The 7,179-nt window shown below is 32.3% G+C and overlaps 1 protein-coding gene across 1 annotated transcript in view; it reads left to right on the top strand.

Annotated features, from left to right (window-relative positions):
- LOC109332158 (NAC domain-containing protein 83-like) overlaps nucleotides 2,435–7,179 on the top strand; it is a 24,882-nt gene continuing 20,137 nt past the window's right edge. Inside the window, exons 1-2 of the mRNA XM_019567018.1 lie at nucleotides 2,435–2,446; nucleotides 6,890–6,898. The gene's annotated coding sequence lies outside the window, so the exon portion shown is untranslated. The remainder of the gene's footprint in view (nucleotides 2,447–6,889; nucleotides 6,899–7,179) is intronic.

The following is a 7,179-nucleotide window of genomic DNA, read 5'->3' as shown; positions in this document are numbered from 1 at the left end:
ATTTATTACTATTAAATAGTAGTTTAGAGAATTCAATGTATAGATTTCAGCATAGGTATAGATTGAATCACAAAATGTAGCTTAGGGAGTTCAATTTTCAATTTAATGTATGTTTTGGTTTGTGTAATGTATGTTTTAGTGTATGTATGTTCAAACATGTTCAATATATATATGCATAACATTGTTTCGGTTTATGTTCAAGCATTTGTTCCATTTCTAGCTGATCAAAATGTATTCATGTTGATTTTCCATTATTGTTGTTGTTGTTCTATTTCTAGTTGTTATTTTGTTTCTAGCTGTTCTATATACATTCAGGTTGATTTTCTGTTGTATATGCTTAACTGTGTAGAATTAGGAATTATGCAAATCAACAATACTTATTTAAAAAAAGTGTTGTTATACATATATACAACAACGCACATTTAAAACTATGTTCCTCAATTGAACATATACAACAATGCACAACTAAAGAAGCAATGTTGATATGATAATTTCTACGGTGCACTTGCTAGTGTGCGCTGTTGAATACTTAATTATCATATTATTTCCTTGAACCTATTCGATAGCGCTTATGCAAACAAGTGCGGTTGAAGTGCAATATTTTTAACAATTAAGCACGTGCACATAACACTATTAAATTTTAATTAATTGTCATTATTTTCTTTATTATTAATTCTTACGTTGTATGTTTTGTATTATTTGAATGTCATTAATTGTCATTATTAATTGTTTTATATATGTAATTAATTGTCATTATTTTCTTTATTATTAATTCTTACGTTGTATGTTTTGTATTATTTGAATGTCATTAATTGTCATTATTAATTGTTTTATATATGTAATTAATTGTCATTATTCGAATGTTATGATGTCATTATTCGAATGTTATGATGTCATTATTCGAATGTCATTAAAAACACAATTAATTATTTGTCATTATTCGAATGTCATAATTGTCATTATTAATTTGAATGCTTTGTATACATCTGTAACATCGTTCCCTACAAGCTGCACTGTTGATTTTAGATTATCTACAACGTTTTGTTGCATAAGTGATGTGTAATACTTATATTATATCGTTAACATATTTGAATAAGATATCTTCTACATCGAACATTTTAAAGTGTGATGTTGGTTATATCTCATTGACAGCACCGACTTTAATAATCGTTGTTGAAGGTACGATCAGACCCTAAAAATTAAAACTTTTCCATATTCTCACACATTCAGCAATCCCAAAACTCATTTACTCAGCAGCGAATCTCATTTACTCTCAAAATCAACTTCAAAATCAATTCACTCATTCAATACAATCGACACAAGAATCATTCACCTATTCAACACCAAAAATCATTCACATTCGACCTCAAATCATTCAACACCGAATTCGAAACTCAATCACCCATTCAACCTCAAAAACATCATTCACTCATTCAACACCGAAAGTCCATCATTCATCAACGAATAGAAAGTAAGTATTCCTTATAAATATTTTCCTTTTTAATTACACGAATAGAAAGTGAGTTTATTCACTCGTTTAACTTATATAGAGTTAGGGTTTCCCTTTTTTAATGTATTTTGATCTGCCTTGGTGAGCTTAACTCCAAGCTTTATGGATTTATATTTTTTAATTACATAATGTATTGAGTTAGGGTCCATTTACTTATTATATTTTTTTTTGTCAATTCCTTTCTAGAAAATGGATGGAAAATGGACGAGTGTCAATTGATTAACGAATGAGGATGAGGATTGGTGCAAATAATTTGATATGATATGATGAAGAAAAGATTAAAGATGGCAAACTTCGGCATCCTGCAGATTCTTCTTGATGGAGAAAAATTGATCATGACTATCCTAGTTTTTGTCAAGAATCAAGAAATCGACACCTTGCATTATCAACTAATGGAATTAATCCACATAGGGTTCAAAGTTGCTCACATAGTACATGGTCAGTGATGTTGGTGATATACAATATACCTCATTCTCTATGCATGAAGCGCAAATATGTAATGTTATCTATGTTAATTTCTGGACCTAAACAACCAGGAAATGACATAGACATATACTTTGCTCCATTAATTGAAGACTTGAAGTAAATGTGGGAGACATGCGTAGATGTATGTGACGCGTATATGGAAGAAAGATTCAACTTGAATGGCTTTGTTGATTGGAACAATTAGTGATTTCTCTGCCTATGGTTATCTGTCAGGATATAGCACATATGGACATTTTACATGTCCTATATGTGAAGACAACACTCATTCAATGAGGTTGGAATACTATAAGAAGAATGACTTCTTTGGTCAACGTAGATTTTGGCATTCAAATCATCACTATGGATGATTAAGAAAAGCATTTGATGGGAACAATGAAGAAGATTATGCTCCTTTGCCATTGACAGGTAACCAATTATTTCAAAAGGTAAAGGGTTTGAATAATAACTTTGGTAAACCTTTTGCAAAAGAACTTGTCACAAATGGATGGAAGAAAATGTCAATCTTCTTTGCATTTCCATATTGGAGTTCATTATATATATATATGACATTTCCTTGATGTTATGCATATTGAAAAAAATGTATTTTAAAGTCTCATTGGTACCTTACTCAATATCCATGGTAGGACCAAAGATGGCTTGAGTATAAGATTGGACTTGCTTAGTATGAGAATAAGAAAGGAATTGAGGCTAATAATGATGAGAAAATGTACATATGTACCTCCAACAGCTTATACTTTGTCAAGGAAGGAGAAAATGGAAATCTGTAAATTTCGTCATGGTGTTAAAGTTCCAGAACCTCGTATCAATGAAAGACCTCAAGTTAAAATGTCTTAAGTCCCATGATTGTCATGTACTTATGGAGCATTTCTTGCATATTGGAATATGGTCTATTCTACCAAAAAAAGGTTCGAGGAACCATAACTAAGTTATGCTTCTTTTTCAATGCAATTTGTAGCAAAGTGATTGACCTTGAGAAATTACATGCATTGCAAAGATATATTATTTTGACTTTGTGTGTGCTTGAAATATATTTCTCACATTCGTTTTATGACATAATGGTCTATCTAAGCACTCATCTTGTTCGAGAGACACAACTATGTGGCCCTATGTTGAAAAAGTTCTCTTTGATGTTATGGATGACTAGTCAAGTTTCTGATTTTATTTATTTAATTGGTTTATTCTTTGCTCGCCATCTCGAATTTGTCGGAATAAATTCCAACGCCGGTATAATGGTTTCAAGAATATTCCATTTGATAAAAAAACTTAGCTTTATTGAATTATTAATGACTTCATACAATCACGACTTTGTGGCCGTTTAATGGTATGAATTTAGCAAATTAATACAAGTGATAATAAGTTATATTTATTTTCTTTTTTCCTTTATTAACCGAACTATTTCCTTATGGAAGTTTGGTAAAGAATAAATAAATAAAGCAATAAATAGTTAGTTGCAGAATTTAAATTACATAAAATAAATGTTAGTTGTGGAAATGCAAATGACTAAAAATAAAAGTTAGTAGTTAGATCACTCATTATAACTGTGTATTTTTTCTTTCACAAAGATACAATTTATGAGTTAAATTGCACTTTGATTCAAGATTTCTTTTTCTTGTCAACAAATAAAATTTATAAGTTAATACTTTACTATTTTACATTTGCATCTCTTTCAAGATTCAATTGTAGTATAGTATAGTGTTATGTCTGTCTATAACAGGCTAGGTCAGGTCAGACTTTTTTCACGAACAAGTCAGACTCGGACTTTCTAAAAAGCATATTTAGCTTAACAGACCTGACTTTAGGCCACCTAAAAGGCCTATTAAGTCTAACAGGCTGACCTATTTTGTTATATTATATAAGAATGTTTAAATTATATTATTTTAATATAAGTAACATTATTATATGTGTTATATAAATATAAAAATATAATTTAATTATTAGAATTAGATGGGTCTAACTAAAAATAAGCTTATAAGCCCATTAAAATATAGACATAATTAGTCTATTTCATGATCATATAATATAATAGGTCTTCAAACAGGTTAACAGGTCAGACCTATGCTTTGAATTTTTTTTAAACATGCTTACAGGGCAGACTCAAGCTCTTATATGCTATATAGGCTGAGTCTGTTTAAGGCAAAGTCTGTCCTGGTGATGAACAATATATTACATACTATTTATAATCTTAATTTAGCATGATTGATGATTTTTGGTTTCTAATTGACTTTGTTTCATATGGTTTAGTGTTTTAGACTTTATTGGACTAATATTCCTAAAATGAGTTAATTTCGGATTATTTGGCCTGCTTAAATCTATTATCATTTTCAGATCATATTTGACACCAATGATATTTTGGGCATTATGGAAGTGGATGATATGTGTTGAAGTGAAGATTGTATTTTTATTTTAGGAGTCTTTTTATTGTATTTTAGCTTTGGGCCCATTGTTTAGGCCCAATTCGGTTTTATGTGTGTAAGAGGGGTTATATTCGGATTCCCCACTCCAAACACACACACTTTTACTTTGCCTCACTTTGAAATATAAACACATTTCCGTTTTCCCTCTTTTTGCTCTGCTAGGGTTTCACTCCTTCTTCATTTTTAATTTTCGGTTTGTTCTTCCATTGCAATGGAAGGCTAAATTTCTGGACTAGGTTCCTTTGGTAATGTATCACAACTCTTGACGTTTTGATATTAATGCATTTTCGGTTTCTTTATTGTTGATATCTTCTATCTTAGTTCTGAATATGGTTTGCTTAATTCCATTGCTTAGAAACTGGTTGGTTGAGTTTATCTTCACTTAGTTGATTTACTCTCTCTAGTGCATGAATGCTTAGTTCATGTGAATTTGTTAATCATTTCATGCTTATACTGATTTCGCCTTGTTTGAGGTTTAGGTTCTGGAACTTTGAATTGATTATTGCTTATTTAATTGATTCCCAAACAATTCGGAAGTTAATGGTGAGAATCTGAAAATAATCTTTTTGAAACCGAGGATTGAGTTATGAACAAACAAACCAGAGGGATTTAGCCGTTTTATTACATTGTTTACCTACTGTTTCTGAATTTGATTGATGTTCATACTATCCAACAACAAAAAACCCCTTGTGTGTGTGTGAGTATAAGGTGTTTGAAGCTTTGCTTGAAAGATAATCCTTGGGAAACGACCTAAGAGTCACTTCCTAGTACTGCATTTTTAATTGTTATATTATTTGTATCGGGTACAGCCTCGATCAAAATTATCGGTTCTTGTCGAAGGTTCTTAGTATAGTTTAGTGTGTGTCTTAGAATAATCATTCTGTTTGGGTTTCAAAATCTACCTGTAGTATTCACTGTTTGTTGTTTGCTGTCTTGTTTAGCTATTTAGTTGTTGGTTGATTCAGGTGTATGTTGGTTAATATAGTTGTGGTTAGAATTTTTGCATGAAACTTTGTTTCCCAACTTCTTTCATGACATATTCAATACTGGATGCATCGTAGTCAATCACCTTGCTTCTAGTTGTGAGATACAAACAAGTAGTGACTAGTTTTACTATTGATTTTCTATTTTGGGCATAACTTTGGAACTGTTAATCAGAATTGGACATATTATATTTGCATTTGGGGTAGAAAAAATCCAACAATTCTTTCTCTACACACCATGTCTATAGAACCCACCCTGAAAATCCAAAAAGAGTCTGTTTTCTATTTCATTGTTATTTTACAAGTTTATTTTTGCAATTGTTATGATTTTGTTGCATTTAATTAAATTAGTTAGGCTTTGAGTTTTGTCTTGAAATTTTTTGTGGACGTTTACTATGGTATTAGGATTTTATTGATGCAAAGTTTTAGTTGATCACTAAAATTTAACATGTATTTCACTTACTGCCCTACATGGTTCTTACTACTGCATTTAGTGCATGACTAGGGGAAATCCTAACTCTTTGGATCCAATAAATCCTGAAATTGATAGAAAGTTTCATAGTTTGGTTAAACAAGTTAGGAATTTAAATTTACATAGTGAGTCTTTTCATCTTAGTGTTAATCAACCTGATTGTGATACTGATTCTGCTGTTCTGTGCATTCTGTTGTTTCTGTGCATTCTGTTGTATACTCTGAAAATATGGCTAAACCACCTCCAATCCTACATGAGAGGACATTAAGGGAGGTGGCTGCACCTTATTTCACATACGAAAGCTTGTGTATCCAATATCCCAATGAGGATGTGCCATATATGCTCAAAACTGGACTAATCCATTTGTTGCCTAAGTTTCATGGACTTGCAGGTGAATGTCCTCATAAGCATCTTAAGGAGTTCCACATTGTATGTTCCACCATGAAGCCTCGTGATGTCCAAGAGGATCACATATTTTTTAATGCATTCCCACATTCACTTGAGGGTGCTTCAAAAGATTGGTTGTATTACTTGGCCCCTGGTTGTATTACTAGTTGGGATGACTTGAAGAGAATATTCCTTGAAAAATTATTTCCTACCTCCAAGACCACTGCAATCAGAAAATATATTTTTGGAATCAGACAACTACATGTAGAAGGTTTATATGGATATTGGGAGAGATTCAAGATACTATGTGCAAGCTGCCCTCATCATCAGATCTCTGAACAACTCCTCCTGCAATATTTCTATGAGGGTCTGAACAACATGGAGAGGAATATCATTGATGTTGCTAGTGGTGGTGCACTTGAAGATATGACCCCTTTTGAGGCTAGAGGTTTGATTGAGAAGATGTCTTCCAACTCTCAACAGTTCAGTGCAAGAAGTAGCGATATTATAGTGGTCAGAGGTGTCCATGATGTTGGGACAGATTCGGTGAGGCAAGATAAACTTGAGAGAAAAATTGACTCCCTTGCTACCTTGGTCACTCAACTTGCCATGAATAAGCAGAAACCTCCACTTGCAGCACGAGTCTGTGGCATTTGCACCGCAACTAACCATTATGCTGATGTTTGTCCTTCTATCTTGGAGCCCAAAATTGGTTACCATCCTGAGGCTTATGCTGCAAATATTTACAACAATAGGCCTCCTCAACAACAACAACAGAATTATGATCCTTCATCAAGCAGATACAACCCTGGTTGGAGGAATCACCCGAATCTTAGATGGTCTAATCCTTCACAACCTCATCCAGGCCACCATTTCAGAATAATAATGCTGCACAAAATAGACCATATGTGCCTCCTCCAATCCAAC

This window comes from Lupinus angustifolius, chromosome LG18 (genome assembly GCF_001865875.1).
Source record: "Lupinus angustifolius cultivar Tanjil chromosome LG18, LupAngTanjil_v1.0, whole genome shotgun sequence".
NCBI classification, from domain to species: Eukaryota; Viridiplantae; Streptophyta; class Magnoliopsida; order Fabales; family Fabaceae; genus Lupinus; species Lupinus angustifolius.
This window is presented reverse-complemented; position numbering and strand designations above follow the sequence as displayed.